This window comes from Epinephelus lanceolatus, chromosome 13 (assembly GCF_041903045.1).
Source record: "Epinephelus lanceolatus isolate andai-2023 chromosome 13, ASM4190304v1, whole genome shotgun sequence".
Classification (NCBI taxonomy): domain Eukaryota; kingdom Metazoa; phylum Chordata; class Actinopteri; order Perciformes; family Serranidae; genus Epinephelus; species Epinephelus lanceolatus.
The window spans coordinates 2271425-2293037 of NC_135746.1; positions in this window are offsets into that span (position 1 = coordinate 2271425).

Below are 21613 nucleotides of genomic sequence, written 5' to 3' on the forward strand. Positions count from 1 at the left end.
CTTGCGGATGTCCGCTTTGAGTCCGCGCGGACCTCCGTGGAGTCCGTTCTGCGTACGTTCCGCCCGACTATGTTCGGGCATTTAATGATGAACTGTTTCTGTTCTCACGCTGTGTTGGTGTCGAACGATTTGTTTGTTTTTCACCATTTCATCACCACTACAAATGCAGCTGTAGCCAGTATCTCACTATCACTATCCTCATTCATATTTCAAGAAGCTACAAATTATATACAGCCACAAAATAAACCTGAAAAGCTGCAAATCAGAACAGAAGTACAGAGAGTTGTTGCATAGAGATGATACACCGCCTCCTCTAGTTGCATTGGTGTGAACCAAGTGTGTGTGGTGTGGTTCTTAGAATGCTGCAGAGCGGCGCATCACGAGTAGCTGCTTGTCTCAGAGTGTCTTGTCACAAATCTTTGGTCTGAACTGAGCATTAGGGTCACTATTCAAGTGTAGAACTGCTCAAAACTGTTCATTTTAATGCATTAACGTGGCTGTACAAAAACAAAGTTGCAAATATTACAACATATTGAAAAAGTCATGTGATTTCTTCAGTTTTTAAATCTGTATGAATTTTCCTTGCTCTATGTTCCAGTCTACAAACGTCCTTTTTGTCTTCAGGAACAGTCTGTCACATCATATTGGCCTCTGAAATACAGTGATAATACAATAATATAGTCCCAATGTCCTCAAACGAGTACTTGCTAATGATTTTAGCTTGTTATTTATGGTAAAATTGGTCAACTTTGTTGCCATATGGAACTACAAATGTCATTAATCATAAATAAACATAAACCATAAAATGTGATCAGGTTTTGGACCTTGGGATCAGCTGCAGACCGACCTGGTAGAGCTGGCTGCCATCTTGTTTTTACATGGATTATTGTCTTGTGCTTTTGCTACATCTAGATGGCACGTAAAAATGGCTTTAAATGGGGAAAATGAAGTCTTTCCCAAAATGAAGTCTATCCCTCTGAGACCTGAACTTTTGTTTGGTTTGCGTTTTTAATTTCTTCTAGCTATTTGGTAGAACCTGATAAGTTTTAACAAACTAAGCATTTTCAACGATGATTAAGTCCCAAAGACCTTAAATGAGACAACAATAAACTCCCAATGTCTTCACACAAGTCCTTCCAAATTAACAGCGTCTCTTGTTACTGTTGCTGAAATTAGTCAAATTTGTTGCCATACTCGTACTCGTCGTCCTCCGCTTATCCGGGTCTGGGTCGCGGGGGCAGCAGCCTCAGCAAAGAAGCCCAGACAGTCCTCTCCCCAGCCACTTCCGTCAGCTCTTCCGAGGGAACCCCGAGGTGTTCCCAGGCCAGCCGGGCGATGTAGTCCCTCCAGCGTGTCCTGGGGTGGTCCTGAGGTCTCCTCCCGGTTGGACATGCCCGAAACACCTCCCAAGGGAGGCGTCCAGAAGGCATCCTTACCAGATGCCGAACCACCTCAACTGGCTCCTCTCAATGTGGAGGAGCAGCGGCTCTACTCCGAGTCCCTCCCGGATGTCTGAGCTCCTCACCCTATCTCTAAGGCTGAGCCCAGCCACCCTGTGGAGGAAACTCATTTTGGCCGCTTGTACTCGCGATCTCGTTCTTTCGGTCACTACCCAGAGCTCGTGACCATAGGTGAGAGTTGGGACGTAGATCGACCGGTAAATCGAGAGCTTAGCTTTCTGGCTAAGCTCCCTCTTCACCACAACGGACCGGTTAGGCACCTGCATCACTGCTGACGCCGCCCCAAGAACAAGATCCCGAGATACTTAAACTCCTCCAAACTGCAAACATTATTAATCATATGTGAATAATAACGTGATCAGGTTTGTCCACTTTTGTGTTGGGATCAGCTGCAGACTGACTTGGCAGAGATGGCTGTTTTAACATGGATTAGTGTTTTGTGCTCTTTCTACCACTAGATGGCACAAAAAATGTCCATGAACAAGGACAAGAAGTCTGAGTTAAGCAGAATGAAGTCTAAGGTCAAGTAAACCCAAAATGTGATGTCATCATATGAGGACACAGGGTTGCATGATTTAACATTAAAGATGTTTCATTGTAACTACATAAAATGCAAATGCTCTTAAAAACCATGCTAAAAGAACATTCACTCTGGCACTCTGACACCCTTCGTAAAATTACTCTTTTCTTTTCAAGTGCCCAAGCACTTTGTACTGCTCAGAACATCTCTGCCTTGGAACAGGATTTTTCTTCAGTGTTTCAATGACTGCGTACTTGTCCGCTCGTCTTTAGAACTCTTGTGTTGGCCATTTTTCAAAAACAAAATATAATTCACAGAGTAACATTCAGCATTTATTTCTCAAGAAATAACACACACAGTTCTGCTGTGAGAAATTCACAGCAGAACTGTGTGGCTACAAATACAGTACATGTTATTTCTTGTTTTATATACAGTATTATACAGTTTGCCCTCATTATACACTGTATATATATTTCAATCAGGACACTCGTTCTGAGAGAAAATAATATTTATTTACATGTGCACGTAAGTATGAGAAATGTGAAATGACTGGTGATTAGAGCCCATCATTTAGTTGAACTTCATATATATTCTGTATTTCTTTATTCTGAATAATAATAATAATGATAATAATAATAATATACATAAATACAGTGCATAAAGCCTACCTGTCCTCCTTGTGTTCACTTTCAGAGACAGATCAGCAACCCTCTTGGTTACTTGTAACATCTTGTCACAAGGTGCGTGCCTTAACATACTCTTACTACAGAGCTGTTTCCCACTTTTGAATGTTATCACTCTATTAAACAGGTGTTAGAGGTGCTTATCAGCATTATAGTTATACTGTAGCTTTGAAGGCTTCTGCTACACCGAGTAGTATGTTAACAACGTGGTTATTACCTTATTTAACGGCAGTCGGCAAAACTTTGCACGTCTTTACGTTTAAACACAGCCGACAGATATCTTTCCCTTCTTCTGTAGATATTCAGTCTGATAAATACAGAAAGGTTGATCATTTCAGTGCAGGGCTACCCAGAGCTTTACTCCTGTCCCACAGATGATAGGCCTACACACTTATAAAGATGCAGACGCCACCTGCCACCAGGCTCTTGAAAGCTGGCACAGAAAAGGCACAGGAGTAGCACCCAGCACCTGAACTTGTGTTTTCCAGATGGTCCCTGATTTCCAGGGCTGGTACCTGCGGTTATTCCACAGGCTAGTTAATAACATGTCGGGCAGGAAATCCAAAGTGTGGGATCATTTTGAGAAGGTGAAGGACGAACCCAAGGTGATATGTAAACTCATCTTCATTGGTCGACTACAAACATGACGTATCATGTGAAACATGGAAGTAGCTACATGCCCATTAGCCCACAGCGTCATTAACAGGTGGCTCGCTCAGTGTGTGACGTGCACTTGGAGATAAAATATAGGCCTATATTAATGAAGGTTCATTAGTACGGTTTGTATTTCTCTGTAATGTAGCACAGTGTTAACAATGTTACTGATACTATTCTTTCTCACACCTTCAACTCAAACCACCAAAATATATCATTTAATCATTACATTCATATCAGAAACATGCAGGAGACTAGTCCACTGATGGACCCTGATGAGGACTGTTGGTCCACTGATGGACCCTGATGAGGACTGTTGGTCGACTGATGGACCCTGATGAGGACTGTTGGTCAGCTAGGAAAACTCTTAGTTGAGGGCAGATCTAAGTGTACGCACAAAAAACACTCAGTTATAGTTGGGAAGAGATCATGCTCAGGCTTTAAACACTTCACTGGAAACACAGCGCTGGGTCGCTAAAACACTTGTATTATACTTGTATTAGTTGCCATAAATGTCTCACATGGCATTTGTTATTTCACATAAAAAGCGTATTAAAACATCATGTCAGCAAAGCTTTAATAACACAGCCAGGTACTGTAAACAAGGAAGTATAAAACATATTGTGAGCTTCTCTCTTAGTCCTCCTTTGTGAGTATTTAATACTGGTTTGAAGGGAAGCAGCTTTAAAACATACAAAGACAGATGAGGAGGAGGACTACAAGGTAAGATTGGCTGTGAAGTCTTTGCATGTGCTAACTTGTGTCTGAAAGGTAAAGTCTGCCCACAAACTTTGAGATAAACAGACCTGTTTAGATAGGTAAGAGAGTCTGTCCCTTCCTCTTTACTGGTACACAGACACAGTAAACATGTTGAGTTTGCTCCTGGCACTGCCACTCTGCTGTGCTCTTGTTGTGAAAGGGAAGTGTGTGTTTTTTTTTAGTGTTTTGGTTTGTAAATCCTCTCTGGAATTTGGGCTGTATAATGTTTATATAACCCGAAAAACAAGAGATGTAGTTGATTTTGTTTCCTGCTGTAAAAAATAAAAAATAAATCCTGGCACTGACTGATGAGCGGCAAAATCACTGGACTCCACAGAAGGGTCACACCCTCCCACCTGAGTCACACATCACAGGACTTCCTCCAGTAATCCTCTACTTTCTTACACTTTATTTGATATAAGGACAGAGCACAGACGTGTCAGAAGCTTCACAACGACTGAGCAGTAACAAAAACACATCTACGTATCAGAGACACAAAGGTATTTAGCGTTTACATGTTTATACAATTAGATTGTTGTCAGCAATAAGGATTCTGCTGAGAGAGCTCACCTCACAGGCACATACATGGACATGCACGTGTAGCTAAATTAAAAACAGGCCTGGCAAACATGTAGCACAAAATGAGGAGGTTATGAAAGCCATGCTGTACACCTGCATTAATATGATTGTTGGATGTTATTAAACAGCTAATGGATGAGGCATGAATGACGCAGCTGAGCCAATTAGTTAATGCAAGTGAAGCTTCAGAGCTCTGCCTGAGCTAATGCTCCGTAATTATCCTAAAATCTGTAATTGTAATGCATAAAAAGCATTTTTTGATTTGTTTTCTAAGTTTGTTTTGGGGGTGTACATGTGTGTATGCAGTTGCAGCTATTGTAAACTCATGCTCTTTTTTTTTTTTTGGTGTGCTCCATCAATTTATTTGAATATATGTTCATGGAAGCACAGTGTGGTGTACAAACTCTGTTTTCTGTCTTTTGCATGATCTCTTGCCCAGCGCCTGTAGTGTTCGTCCTCTGGCTGAGCTTACTTTGTATACCTTATAGTATAGGACCTGACACATCTTTGGCCACTGTCGGGGCATCGGTGAGCGTCTGTTGCACTTATTTTTGTGGTGTGAAACTGTTGACACTCGTCTGCTCTCGTCTGTGGCTTCTTCAGCCGATTGAGCGTGTTGATCAGGTGTCAGAGCCCATCATACTCAGGTTAAGCAAATCAGTGCACATGAAGAGTAATAAAAGTGCCGAAAACAAGGAAACGACTAGTAAAGAGGGCACGCCAAGGAGGCTCTTGTTATTTTTCATCTCCATCTCATCTGATCATTCCAAGACACAAATGTTTTTACAACGACATGGCCATCTGGAATGAAGCAACTGAAGAAGAACAAGTGGTGAGGGAGGGTGGTATGAAGATGGAAGGCAAACGCTGCTTTGTGTCATGTATGTATCATAATAATGGTTGGTCTTTCGGTTTCTCTTTTTGAATGACGAATACAGACCATTATTTCCTCTCATGCAGGCGCAGAATGTACAGTATGTTCTGGTTGGCTATTGGCTGAGGTCTTTGTAGTTTGTCCAAGTGCAACATTTTGGCACAGACACAGGCGACGTGAGGCGATGCAACAGTTCGTCCCTGCTAGTTCCTTTATGTTGGTTTGGTGTGGCTGGACCTATAGCGAGAGAGACAAAGGGACATAGAGAGAAGGTAATGATGTGTTCGAGGTTCTGTGTCTCAGCACTCAACCACCAGTTGGTGGACACACACACAGATGGTGTCAGAAACTTTATTATCTGGTAAAACGTTCTTTCTTGAGCCTATAAACCTGTACGGTAACCTATACCTGTTAGTGTTGTCATGGTACCAAAATTGGGACCCACGGTACGATACCAGTGAAAGTATCATGGTTCTGAGTAGTATCAGGATACCACAGCAAAAATGAGGCAGATGTGCCTTTTGTCATTTATAAAAAGATAAATCACTTTTTTATAATACATCAATGATATTTCAATGGAATAAATTACTTATTGACTTATTCATACTTCAAAAACAGGGTGTCCGCAGAATCTGAGTTCTGTTGTATGTTTGTGCTCCATAGATTTAATTGCAAACTACAACTGTTTAGTAAGTTAAAGATGCGTTGCTCCTAACGACAGCTTGAAGTGGCGATGAGGTCTTAAGGTTTTTTTGGAAGGTCTTAAAAAGTCTTAAAAGGGTATTGAAATTAACCTCAGGATTCCTGCATATACCCTGAAAAGCAGCATCAATAAGTGATGAACATAGGGGGGATCAAAATAAAATAAATAAATAAAATAAGAATCAACCAGCCACCCTCCTCCCCTGACAAGTAAAGAACAGTCCTTTCATAAGTAAAGAACAGTCCCTAAAGTGCGGTGAGGTTTGTGGAGCGTTACCTGCCACAAAGAGAGAAATGTGAACGGCTCGTTTCTCCTCTGACACGTCACATACCTGTGTGCCGCCTCGGCTCGGCTGTTCAGGTACTTCTGGGCAGTCATGACGCCAAGAAGAGGAAACTATTGGACCTGTAGCCAGGCTTCTCTGTCGCCGGTAAGCCGTTATCTTGCGCTGTGGAGCACTATAATCGCCGTATTTGACAGGAATACATTCCTGTCAAATACGGCGATTATAGTGCTCCGCCGTATTCCTGTCTGTGATCCCCGTCCAACCCACAACCGGCAGGATTCACCTTTCGTTTCTGCTGCTGGTTGAAATCTGTACTCACACAGCTGCTCCTGAATGGTTTCTTTTGCTCGCACAAAACTATTTTTAGTCGCAAATGCGAGTAAAATGCAGAGCTCTGTGGAAAACACATCACTGTAGCATATATAAACAAATCTAACCTACAAGTAAAAATAAATAAATAATAACTTTCACTGCTTAAAGATACTCAACAGCTCAGCTAATACCTGACATGTCACTGGATACAAACCACTGCAGCAGCATATTGAGTGTCAGGTGGCCAGCGCGCGCCGTTATTGGACGGTGCATGGACACTCACCCTCTTGTGATTGAACTTTGAACTTATCCCACAGTAGTGGTACATGAGGTACTGTAGTACTACGGTACTCCAACATTATGGTATCATATGTACCGTGGTGTTTTAGTACCACGGTCTACTGTTGGTACCAGTATACCCTGCAACACTAATATCTGTAACTCAACATGTACGACGCTCAGAAAACAGCAGCTTGATGTAGTATTCCTCTGTACCATAGTCCTCAAAAGTAAAAGCAACATGAATAATTGGTTGAACCATTTGAAAGCAAACAGCAGTGGAAGGTTGGTGTCCACTCTGCTCATTAGGAGGACAGACATAGTCAGAAGAGGTGACCCTTGACTGCTTTACTTTAAAGAAGGGGCGCCAGTCAGACAAAACACAACGTTCTCATTACTGACCGTGTTGTTAAAAAGCAACGTTTTCTCTTGACGGTTGTCCCTAAAAGCCAGAAAAGACCAGCGGAGTTTTGATTATCCAGTCAGCGGTGAAGAGAGCGAAGCACAAAGAACAAAGCGTCAGCGGAGTCTGATCTGAAGGCAAACGCGGCTCAAGATGAGCTGCTTGAGATAAGATCAAGCAGAAGATAGTCAGATGTGTGTTATTTTAGAGTGAGAGCAGACCGAGCCAAAAGAAAGAAAGAGGCTATTGTTGACACTGAGACATGAGAATAGAGAGAAATAGGAAGTTTGTCAGATATATAACCACTTTTTTATGCCTCCTTTCTTCTGGCAGAATGACCTGTTGCTATGGCAACAACACAGACCATATGTGTGAATATAAATACATTTCAGCCAGTGATTACTGTTGGAAACTAAAACTGCCATCCGTTTCATTTATGCCCCTTCCAGGCAACATCTTCACACCATAAAACATATTTACACAACAAATCTTTATTCTTGATGTTCGTATGAGCGTCTGCACCACTCGCACACACTCAACACACTGACACTCCTTTTGCTTTTTGCCTCTCTACATGCTGAGTTAAACCTCTCGACAAGCAGCAGCTGCCGGTCGGCCAGTCATTAAGCTCACGCTGTGCAGCCAAATATTGCTCGAACCCACAGAACTTTATTTGATATTCTATTAGGGAATCAAGGGTTTCCAGGGAAACAAAAAATGACAGGAGGTTTACGTTGAGACATGTTGAGTACATTCTTTTGTTGGATGTAGCTATTTTTTTGGCACCGACACAGGAAGGACATCATTCTCTTTCCACTCTGCAAAGTTCTAACTGGCTGGTTGTTTTTCCAACAACTGTCCGTGAGCACCAGACTCATTTGAATTGCGAAAGAGCGAAACGGAAATGTGGATGATTCAAAGGTCTAGACCCTGGGCTATATAAAATGATGGACATAAACATTGCGACTTCGGCCACTGGTTTGTAGAATCCCGTTTGAAGCCTGCCGTTTGGCACCATCTTGGATTTTTAGAGCAGGAAGTGACCATATTTGGACGAGAGGGTGAAGCTTACCCTAACGCTAGCTGCTAGCTGGGTTAGCACTGTGCATTTACAGCTCTGGCTAACTGTGAAAATGCTAACACTTATTTCCCCAAGTGGAAAACTGGCTTAAAACCATTGAAACAGAATGTTCTTACCGGACAGAACCTCCGACTCCGCAGAGGGTCTTTTAGTAAATCCAAACCCTGAGCAAGACTTTTTTCGGCTGCTGAAACATTAGAGTCTCAGTTCTTTGCAATGGCTGCCAGTTTAGGATATCCATCTTAAAATAGTCCATAAAGTCCTAAATGATAGTGCCCCTAGTTGCATCAACAATTATTTTAAGAGTTAAAAGAGGTCCATAATCACAATGCCAGAGCTGGGGTAGCTTAGTAGAGCCTTTATAGATTTAAAACCATGTTGGATAAGGTTTCTTTTGTGCGTGCCAGCACTACAGAGTGGAACAAAGTGCATCTTGCAATAATCAAGGTGCAGAACCCACAAGCCTTGAAGAAAATGGTCAAACAGAGGCTGCCAGGTAGCATCTGCAGATGAGGTCATGGTCATTTTGCACATTGAAATCAGGTTTCTGAAAGGTTGTTGTTGTTGTTGTTTTTTTATTGGCATGTATATCTGTGGTTTGGTTGCTGTGCTGGGATATGGTGTGTGTTGTGGTTGAGCATTTTCTGCTTTGGCTGTTGTACATCTGTCTCCATCTTGTTGTGCAGTGGAGGGTCTGATGGAACAACAGGGACCACAATGGAAACAAGTCCTGGACTTTATCATGTCATCCCTGACAGCGTCATATATGCCTGTATTTTTTTATTGCTGGACTTGAATTTTTGTCAAATAAACTAAACTAAATTAAGTTTCATGAACTTGAAACACAGCTACAAGCACAGCTACTTAGGGCTGCTCCCAACAAAGAATTTACCTAGTCGACCAACAGTCCTCATCAGGGTCCATCAGTGGACCAACAGTCGTCATCAGGGTCCATCAGTGGACCAACAGTCCTCATCAGGGTCCATCAGTGGACCAACAGTCCTCATCAGGGTCCATCAGTGGACTAGTCTCCTGCATGTTTCTGATATGAATGTAATGATTAAATGATATATTTTGGTGGTTTGAGTTGAAGGTGTGAGAAAGAATAGTATCAGTAACATTGTTAACACTGTGCTACATTACAGAGAAATACAAACCGTACTAATGACCCTTCATTAATATAGGCCTATATTTTATCTCCAAGTGCACGTCACACACTGAGCGAGCCGCCTGTTAATGACGCTGTGGGCTAATGGGCATGTAGCTACTTCCATGTTTCAGATGATACGTCATGTTTGTAGTCGACCAGTGAAGATGAGTTTACATATCACCTTGGGTTCGTCCTTCACCTTCTCAAAATGATCCCACACTTTGGATTTCCTGCCCGACATGTTATTAACTAGCCTGTGGAATAACCGCAGGTACCAGCCCTGGGAATTAGGGACCGTCTGGAAAACACAAGTTCAGGTGCTGGGTGCTACTCCTGTGCCTTTTCTGTGCCAGCTTTCAAGAGCCTGGTGGCAAGTGGCGTCTGCATCTTTATAAGTGTGTAGGCCTATCATCTGTGGGACAGGAGTAAAGCTCTGGGTAGCCCTGCACTGAAATGATCAACCTTTCTGTATTTATCAGACTGAATATCTACAGAAGAAGGGAAAGATATCTGTCGGCTGTGTTTAAACGTAAAGACGTACAAAGTTTTGCCGACTGCCGTTAAATAAGGTAATAACCACGTTGTTAACATACTACTCGGTGTAGCAGAAGCCTTCAAAGCTACAGTATAACTATAATGCTGATAAGCACCTCTAACACCTGTTTAATAGAGTGATAACATTCAAAAGTGGGAAACAGCTCTGTAGTAAGAGTATGTTAAGGCACGCACCTTGTGACAAGATGTTACAAGTAACCAAGAGGGTTGCTGATCTGTCTCTGAAAGTGAACACAAGGAGGACAGGTAGGCTTTATGCACTGTATTTATGTATATTATTATTATTATCATTATTATTATTATTCAGAATAAAGAAATACAGAATATATATGAAGTTCAACTAAATGATGGGCTCTAATCACCAAAGTCATTTCACATTTCTCATACTTACGTGCACATGTAAATAAATATTATTTTCTCTCAGAACGAGTGTCCTGATTGAAATATATATACAGTGTATAATGAGGGCAAACTGTATAATACTGTATATAAAACAAGAAATAACATGTACTGTATTTGTAGCCACACAGTTCTGCTGTGAATTTCTCAGTTGAGAAATAAATGCTGAATGTTACTCTGTGAATTATATTTTGTTTTTGAAAAATGGCCAACACAAGAGTTCTAAAGACGAGCGGACAAGTACGCAGTCATTGAAACACTGAAGAAAAATCCTGTTCCAAGGCAGAGATGTTCTGAGCAGTACAAAGTGCTTGGGCACTTGAAAAGAAAAGAGTAATTTTACGAAGGGTGTCAGAGTGCCAGAGTGAATGTTCTTTTAGCATGGTTTTTAAGAGCATTTGCATTTTACGTAGTTACAGTGAAACATCTTTAATGTTAAATCATGCAACCCTGTGTCCTCATATGATGACATCACATTTTGGGTTTACTTGACCTTAGACTTCATTCTGCTTAACTCAGACTTCTTGTCTTGTATATTTTGGTGGTTTGAGTTGAAGGTGTGAGAAAGAATAGTATCAGTAACATTGTTAACACTGTGCTACATTACAGAGAAATACAAACTGTACTAATGAACCTTCATTAATATAGACCTATATTTTATCTCCAAGTGCACGTCACACACTGAGCGAGCCGCCTGTTAATGACGCTGTGGGCTAATGGGCATGTAGCTACTTCCATGTTTCACATGATACGTCATGTTTGTAGTCGACCAATGAAGATGAGTTTACATATCACCTTGGGTTCGTCCTTCACCTTCTCAAAATGATCCCACACTTTGGATTTCCTGCCCGACATGTTAATAACTAACTATTAAGTTAGGGGTGAATCTGGAGTTAGGCATATGCCTTAACTTTAAGCCTTGAGAACATTTAAATAGGTGAGTTATTTTATAATTTCAGTTGTCATCAACAGTGAAATGAGCTGCAGAGACCAAAACCATTTTTTGTACCAGTCTGTTAACATATGTATTTGTTCTGTAAAGCAGGGCATTTTAACATGAGGGTCTATGGGGATTGACTTGCTATTGGAGCCTCAAGTGGCCACTAGAGGAACTGCAGTTTTTGGCAATGCATCGGCTTCACTTTTCAGCCCTGGAGGTTGCCCTTTGATCTGTACCGAGGCTATGAACAAGCCCACACAGGATGTACTTGATTTGACACTGCCACACAGTCTGGAATTAGATGATTTAACAACGTTACTGAAGAAAAAAAGGGTAAAAAACTATTGTTAAGAGGTTAAAGATTAGTGTCCTCGCTCCAGAGAACCTGAAAGGACTTAATGGGGTGACAATAACAACCTTGAGTCTCCACACAGCAACGTCAAACCTCTTTATTGGTTGGGGATTTCGGGCGGCACCTTTCTGGTCATGAGCTTCACCCTGAGCCCCAAGTCGAGGCACCGCTTGGCCCTCATTGGACTCACTCTCTTTGATCTTGCCGTGCACTCCATCCAAGCTTTACGGTTCAATAATGCCAGAAACTCACCTGGGACCTGTAGCTACGTCTTCATACTTATCAGCAGTCCAGCTGTAGGAAGCTGTACTGCGGAGTCCGCTCTGACCTTTCTAAAGCAGTGTGTTAGAGGAAGCAGGCTGGGTTGGAGGCAGCACGGTGGGTCTCAGAGGGGAAAACAACAACTTGGCATGGAACAGTGTGTACTCACAGCAGCATATTGAATGTGTCAAGAATAAGCGGGCTCCAGCCTCCTCTGCGTCTCTCTTACCTTCCTTTTCCACAACCTACCTCATTGCCTAATCCTCTCTGACTCTTTCTCGCACTCTGTCTCCCCAAATTTCTCCCAGTCTTTCTCTGGAAACCAATATTGCATAGCTTTATTTGGAGGTGAATGTAATAAAGTCTGCTGTGTGCAAAGTCAGTGGGAGGAAGTGGGTTATGTAAGTAGGAAGAAGAACTCTTTATCATGTTAATTTCCTGGTGACACTGCAGAAAAGCTTTAGGGCCCTCAGGATTCAATTTAGCTAGTGTTTCCACTGATGTATACTTTTTGCCTAATTTTTTGTTAGAAATAACATGAAATTGTTTTACGACACTCAATTTTCATTATTTCCATGTCGTTTCCATTTTATTACTAGTATTGGAAACAGTTGGGCAGACCGAGGGGGAGATTAAACACACAACATCAGGACTAAATAATATGCAGTTTAATTTGCAGATTGGAACCACCTGTTTTGTCTCGACAAAACACTCTGTGAATTTACACCTACATCACAGTACATCATGTCTGATTTCCACACAACTTCTGCACACAACTTCTGCGTCATTGCAGCAGAGGTGCAGATGTAATAACATGCAGCTTCCGTCTTACTAGACACAGTTGTAGCAATAATACAACATACTGTAAAAGCCTTATGATTATGATTATGTCTCATCCGTAGGGTTTGACGCGTTGTTTGATTAAGGCGAAAGTGTGTTTTAATAATCTGTCAGTGAGTCATCTTTTGATGTGGATACACAACATAGCCTTATCTGTGCTTACAGTATGCTGAAATGATAATCAGCATGCACACTGCCAGCAAAGAAAAACATGATGATGACGTTTAGTGATAAGAGATATTTATGTGTGTTTTACTGTAAAAATAAATGCTTTTTATATTGTGTGTATTATAGCTACAACCTATCCCCTCACTTTTTGATTCATGCATCAAATTGCTTGATAATTCAAATGTTATAATTTTTTATTTCATCTTATCTGTCATTAGGGCCCTGATACACCAGGCTGACTGTTGGCTGTCGGTCAGTTTCGGGCCATCTGGGAATGTCTGTCACTCTAATTTTTTCACTGTCCTTTTATGTTGGCACTAATCGGTCCCTGTCGGCCCTTGTCTGGGCTTTCCAATTGATTCAGCATGTTGAACTGTAACCCCCGCACAGACGGGCTCCCCCACCCCAGGTTCGAACCAAGAACATGGTGACAATGCTAACCACTGCACCACCGTGGTGTGCAGGCTCTGTACGAAGTTTCAAACAGTCCATCATTTAAATTTTGTTAGGTCCAAACCTTATACATGGCATCTATGATCCAATTAACACATCACAAATATCCAAAACATTGGTAAAAGGAACTTATTGCCTTTTCCCATCCCACTGCTGTCACTGGGAGTTGGGAGCTTGAAGGTGAACATCTGATGGAACTAAAGCAGGATTTATACTTCAGCTCTGTACAGAGTACGTGGCCTACACCGTTGTAAGCATTTATACTTGTGTGGTGGTGTGTCTGTGTCACTCTGCAGTTACACCTCCAAAACACTAGTTGGCGGTGGTGTTTCTGTGAAGTGCTGTAAAGTTTAGTTGATTCAAAACACACATTAAACACACATTAAACATGGCTTAATAGAGACAGTTTCAAACACAAGTACACAAATCAGCTTCACTATAACTCGCAACATTCACAGACAAACACTTGTCTTTATCTGGACACATTTTCCCCACAAATACAACATGCTAATGTTATTAGCACAAGCCTATGGCATTTTACATTGTATAAATTAGCCTAGCGGTTAGCAGACTTTTCCTCTAGTCATATGAAACCAGGGACAACAGCAACATTTAACAAAGGTAACGTTACAAAATTCAGCTCCATTACAGCTCACAAGGTTCACTGACAAAACAACTGTCTTATACTAAACATATTGTCTAAACAAATACAACATGCTAACGTTATTAGCACAAGCCTATGGCATTTAACATTATATAAATTAGCCTAGCGGCGACTGGAGATTTCCTCTGCTCATATGAAGCCAAGATAAATCACACACAAGGCTTAAAATGCTTTTTGTGGAGGCTTTATTGTCTTCACAATTTATTGTTTCTTATTTGTGAAATAAAGTCAATATACGCATTGTTTCTGAGGTTCACATCAGGCTACAGCGTAGAGTACGGCGTAGGCTCTACGTTGAAGCAGAGCCTATACCATAGATACAGCATCAATTGGACACAGAAGTATTAACTCTCATAACTCTCCAGTCCAGTGCCATTAAGACAAAGCCAAAACAACATCATTTAAATAGTGCCAATGAGATGTAAGAAACTATGTGGATAAAACTGTAGTGTTATTGTCTGTGTATTTGTTTTACTCCTTGGACATTACATGTTATAACAACAGTTAAACACACTTGGATAAATAGTGGATTCTATTTATAAAAGCTGTTGTTTGAGTCACACAATGCAAAGCCACAGCACCAATAATTGCCATGTTGTGTGTTGTTCTGTTCCCATTCAGTGACAGGCTAAAAAAAAACAAACCTCAAACTAATGAATGTATCAAAGCCAAACAACAGCACAGGCATCTCCATAGAGAATGTATTGTTGTGCACAGGAACCACAGATTAAGACCAGGGATGTCCATGTTCCCTGAGCACACTGTGTTGGTACACCTGTATACCATTTCCATATAGATTGCCTGTCCGTCATTTCCATTTTGATATTGCGGGAGAGGCGGGACCAATAGAATAGACTGTGAAAACAGCAGGGAGTGTGGAGACTTAGAGGCGACGATATGTGTTGGTATGTGATACAGGAGGGAGGGAGAGAGGAAAGAAGAGAGTGAGCGAGCATGGGCTATAATATCTACTTAGAGTGGAAGCTACATTTGCATATTTCATGCTGTACCTCAGATATTCTGCCTCAGTTTGAATGCTAACAGGTTTGCAAAGAAGGAGGAAGCAGGTCTTAATGTGATCAGGTGCCGAAGCCTTCAGTGACCCTGCGTGTTTCAAAGCTCACAGAGCACAGGCATGATGACTGCTGAGGTGTCACCGAGGTCACTGATTTCATGACTATTGATTTTAATCTGCAGGTGGAGATCAGGAGAAGGATACATTTTTACAGTCGGACTGAAATTTGAATTCTCCTCACTAGTGTAAGGGAATAAAATATAATGGCACGGTTGGTATAATTTCCCATTTTTTCAAAATAACATAAAACCATTTTACGACGCAGGCTATTTGTGGGTAAAGCACCTACGCTACAGGCCTCTAACTCTGTTTTCCATGCCAGTGGTTGACTACAGCCCCTTCCTCTCAGCCTGCGCAAGGTGGCAGTGTCTTTATCCTGCCTTGCTGTTCTGTTGCAAGTCAACAGTGGAGGTAGTGACAGAGCTGAATCACTGTCTGTGTAAAAAGTGTGAGCGAGCAGGACGGGACGAGTGCGCCATTTTGACGATGTGTTATGTGTGCAATCCATCGTACTCGTACTTGTCGTCCTCCGCTTATCCGGGTCTGGGTCGCGGGGGCAGCAGCCTCAGCAAAGAAGCCCAGACAGTCCTCTCCCCAGCCACTTCGGTCAGCTCTTCCGAGGGAACCCCAAGGTGTTCCCAGGCCAGCCGGGCGATGTAATCCCTCCAGTGTGTCCTGGGGTGGTCCCGAGGTCTCTTCCCGGTTGGACATGCCCGAAACACCTCCCAAGGGAGGCGTCTGGAAGGCATCCTTACTAGATGCCCGAACCACCTCAACTGGCTCCTCTCAATGTGGAGGAGCAGCGGCTCTACTCCGAGTCCCTCTCGGATGAGCAGAGTATGAGATCAACCGCCATATAAGATGGACATTAAATGATCCTTATTGCCATGTTATGTCACGGTTATTGTTTAGAAAGACTGTGTTATATTTTTTATGGCTGCAGAATGGGTGAAGAGACCAGGACGAACTTCCCACTTTGTGGGACAATAAATCTTGAATCTTGAATCTTGAACATTAGCGGTGTGCTACTGACTAGAGAAGACTAGAGCATGTCGTAGCTCTTTAGCCTACTTATGAAGTTTTTGCTATGTAACATGATTCCAATCATCTGTCGCTTTACAACATTCAAAATTTAGGACCCGAGTGCTGTTGGGTTCGTATATCACACAGAGAAGCGAAGCTAGCTAGCTAGGCTAACCAACTGCCACTTGCAAAGTTGAGGCTTGTTATCCTAGCTAGCTAACATTGGAACTGATTCCCACTAGACGTTACATGTCATGTCATGTTCTTTCCACTGGTGTGTTGATGGTGTTTGTTGTTGGCCAACCTGCAAGTTAGCATCGCTCTGGTGGTTCCCTCGTCAAAAAGCCAACAGGATTTTTCCATTGGATTTTGGATTATTGCAGAAAATAAGCTCTGTGACAAACAGAAGTTTTGTTTAGCAAGATAATCTTCATAAGTGAACACTACTTTTGTAGCATAAATGCAATCGCTAGAAGTAAAAAGCTCATGTTATGCTATAAAGGAACTACACTATGGTCGCATGATTTCAACGTCACCAACTAAGCAAGGCTGTAAAACTGTGTTCTGCGACAACCTCTGTAGTCTCATTAACCACAAGTTAACAACCCTCTTTTTTTAGGCACGTAAAAACCTCAAAATTCATGAGTATGTACCATAGTTAATAAGGTCTGGGTTAAATCCAGCTGAATTTGATTATGGTGTTCTTATGTGTGCCCTCTTACCATTCATTTTGTAGGTGTAAGACATATCTATGCAGTTCAGTTGCTTTAAAGTCAGACTGTATTCAGTTTGAGAGAGCGACAGTACCACCTGCTGTCAAAACTATCTGTGTGAAGTAGTAAATGGGGAGGATTGTGGGTAATTTTCAGAGCTACGGAGGATTTTTTCACGAGGTAACTGGCGTGTTGATGTTTGTGGACAAATATAGAATACCTTATTCAAAAAGCACATACAAGTTGAGCTGGCTTTATCTGTTTCTATAGTAACTGATTGTCATTAAGTTTGCCAGATTTTTATTGACTTAATTTTTTTTTAAAAATGATTTTTACCGCCAGTTAACATTGTCTGTTGTGCCGTTAGCTGCCATCTCTCCAGACAGAGATAGAGAGACAGTGTTGGCCATTTTATTTGAACACATTTAAAACCTACTATACGATCACTTTAATATTTTATTTTATTATTTTATTATTTTATTATTTACAGAATCAGAAATACTTAATTGATCTCCAAGGGGAAATCGTGATTTGTTGGCTCCAGTGTAAAGAACAGAGACTTATAAGAAGTAAGAATATGAGTATTAAATAGAAGTATATAAATATAAAGCAATAGAATAAAATAAAATAGAAATGAAACTGTACATTGAGATAAAACATAGACTGCGCATTATGCCACAGTGTTTAACACTAGTACTTAAGATACAAAAATATTAAAAATAAAATGTATATGTATATATAATAAACAAGAATATTGAATTAAATGTGAATTAAATTTTATTTAATAATTATTTAATATATATACATTTTATTTTATTTTGTAATTGTAATTTTAACCAAGTAAGTACACAAGTCAAAACAAACGCCAAGTATATGGTTTTCTCAGCAAAAATGAATTTTAATTTCATCTATAAAAACTTCTTCAAAGATAAAATAAATATTTTTCCATGCTACAAGTGAAACCCAATTTGTCTTTATTTTGTACGAGGCTTTGTAGTGTGTGAGCTCACATTGCTCCCACGAGAATATCAAACTCTTTCCATTCATTTTGATCCCATAGCAAAAAAAACAACACGCTCTACGTGTTTCCCACAGATACTGCCTGAACTCTGCGCAGCTTCATAGTGAAAATAAAACATGCTGGGTCACGTGTGTCATTCATGAGAGGACACCTTGTCCCCACAACCAAGAGCCTCATTAAGAATCCAGTGTTGACCCTCTGTCACCCCAATTATTGCATACATTAATCCCATCGCTTTTCCCACACTCACACACACACACACACACACACACACACACACCAAAGCTTCTCTCCATCGATGGCTTGCTGATTGTTTCTTTTGTGGGAAAATCAATCAGGGCGCTGGGTTTATTTGCAGCTTCCACTAAATACGTACTCAGTTATAGTAATTGGAGTTTGCCAATGAATGACAGTCACATGTACACGTTAGGAAACACACATGACCATCAGGGCACTCAGCACACCTTTGCAATATAACAGTTTTTCTTGGACCCTGCACTTAATATCAGCAGAAAAACAGAGCGACTCTGTCCTTGGTTCAGTTTATTTGTGCCGTGCATCACTTCCTGCTGAGTCGCACTGCTTTTTATCTTTATTTCATGCCACTCAAACCCCTGTTGATAGGATAGTTGTGCGCTGCTTCACACCCACTAAAGCAGTGACAAGTGAGTGAACATGATGTGCCCAAGGTTAAAAAAGTCATCCAGGCGTCTTTCCCCCACACTTGCAGCTCATAAAAGCCCATCTTTCTCCCCTCTCTGATTCACATCTCTCTCCACAGTCAACAGGAAGACAGATTTTCAGTCCAAAAAAAAAAAAAAGAGGAGCAGAGAGACTCTCTCTTTGGAGGGTTTCAGAGTGCACAGTGGATGTGCCGGCTGCCAAATACTTCAGAGCAAATGGATCAAATTCTTATCTTGGAGGTTGGATAATTGTTAGCACTCCCCACTCAGTCTCTTGGGGTCACTCCTCAGGAAGCCTGTTGGAGATAATTGGCCTTTCTCTGTCTAATGAAGAACCAAACAGAGAGGAGAATGAGTTGTAGGTGGACATACAAATAAACACACAGTAATTCATCTGGCTGCAGTTTTCAAAGATTAAGAAAGAAAAATAACAGGAATTAATGTGTTAATGCCTTACATTACTGGAAAAAACTTTTTCAATTTGTTAAAACATAACTTGAAAGCGTTCTCATTATTATACCTCCTTATTTGTATTTGAAGTTGGCTTTAATGATGGATTATAAAAGGTTTGTTCTGCCTTTTTCTGTGACACAAAGAGGAAGTAATGTATTCATGTAATTACTATTTGAAGGCAGATAGCAGAGGCTGCAGAGTTTTACTCTAATGGCCATCCTCACACAATGCGGTATAATTTTACAGTATTTACCTATGAGAACATAAATGCTGCTTATTATTCCTCCTGTGTTTGAGCAGAGAGATAACATAGAATAAAATGGGCCTTTTATGCTGCAGTAGAGAACTCTACTGTGTCCGTGGGGACAGGCAAGACTGTGTGGTTGGTTTGCGAATAGAGAAGTCACTTAAAGGTCACCTGCTTCGCTGCACCTGCTGCGGAGAACACACGGAGGAAACTTTGCTAACAGACGGGAAAGAGAGACATCAGGCAGAACAGAAGGAACTGCAGGGATACTTTGAATGACAGCTGAATGTTGTTGACAGTTTAATTTTAAAGAAATTCTCTTGCACAGTTGCTTTAACTCACTTTCAGAGCTCCTATCATGACGGCACGCCATTAGCATTAATCGCTTAATTTGTCTTCTGTCTTGTTGGAGACTAAGGAGCTGAAAAGGTCACCTGTCAGGGCGTGAATGAACAATTTAATTTATGGGAAAGATCCTCCACAGTTCAAAAGTAATGCTGTTCAGGCTGAGTCTTTTCTTACAGTACCACTTTTTAATCAGTAAGGGCCCGTGTCCCCTTTTTTTTTTAGCAGTGGCGTCTTTTTTCAATTGTTCCTAATGAGGAGAGAGCCTATGCAAATGCCTAAAGCAAAGCGCCTTATGCCTGGTTCACACAACCAATGGTCACTATGTCAGATTACGAGATTGTGGAGTCATAACATCGTGCCGTGACTTGGCTGACAGACATGACAGACTACATGATGGTCCACAACAGTCATCCCCGGTGATGTCATCGAGTTATTCTTGTCCTATTTTTATTACTTTTACCATTATTTCAGTCACTGTGTGTGTTCATGTGCTGGCTGAAATGTTGTTGTAGTAACGTAAAAGTGCCACTAGAGGGCAGGAGCTACATTTGAAGTACCGTACACAAACATACAAGTCACTGAATCCTCTACAGCAAGTTCCTGCAAATGTTTCACAATAAAAGCCTGTTTAGAAAATTGAGGGATTCTCTCAACTGAAGTTATAAGGGGCCTTTAATTTGAAAACAGGATACAGGAAGTGTTAAGTTTGAAATGACAGCGCGATGTGTTAACTTTATCAAGGCAAACGGGAGCGGATCAAAAGTCAAAATATAAAAATACAGATCAACAAAAATAAACAAATGTGTGAGAAACCATGATAACCAAATTGTTACCATATTTTATTTGCCATAATAACCATGCAGAGATACTGGAAAATGTGAGAATTTGCTGGAAAGAAAACTGTTACTGAACATAATTTGAATTGTCCAGAATGACATTATAAGCCATCAGATAAATGACCACCAACACTGCAGTTAAAATGCTAATAATGTCATTAACACTGCTCATACTGTATAGTTCTAGTGTATTCATACCCCTTGCTGTTTATTCCACATTCTGTATTCCATATTTGATATGTATAGACTGTACATTACTCTGCACTACTCTGATGAGATGCTAAACTACATGTCATTGTCTCAGTACCTGTGCTTTGTGCAATGGCAATAAAATCTTGTCTCGTCTCATCTCGTCTCGTCTCAGTAAGTCACCAGCAAAAGTTATCTGCATTTGTAAAGCTTAAAAAAAAAATCAATGAACTTGTGGTGAAGCAACCAAAAGTTGTTACTAAATAGACTGTGGTCCAGATAGTCTTCAGCCCGTTTCTAGAAAGTGCTGCCGAGGTCAGACTACACCACATTTCTTCCTTTCAAGATGGGCACAGTGTCACATTAGGCAATCACAGAGTAATAACTTCTTGCCGTGACTTGGCAGGCACACATGGCAGACGACATGTTGGACCCTGACCAATCACAGCTTTCACAGCTAACTTCTCGGCTCCACTCGACAGCACCAACAAGGTCATTATCTCTGCTTTGTCATGCTGAAGTTGTGTGAGGGCTGATCCTGGCACAAGTGTGCGAACTGTCCATTGGTGGGATCTACCTGATGAATTAAAGTCCAAGCCTGACCCAAAGCAGCACTGTGGGCTTGAGCTCGATTAAAAACCTGAATCTCT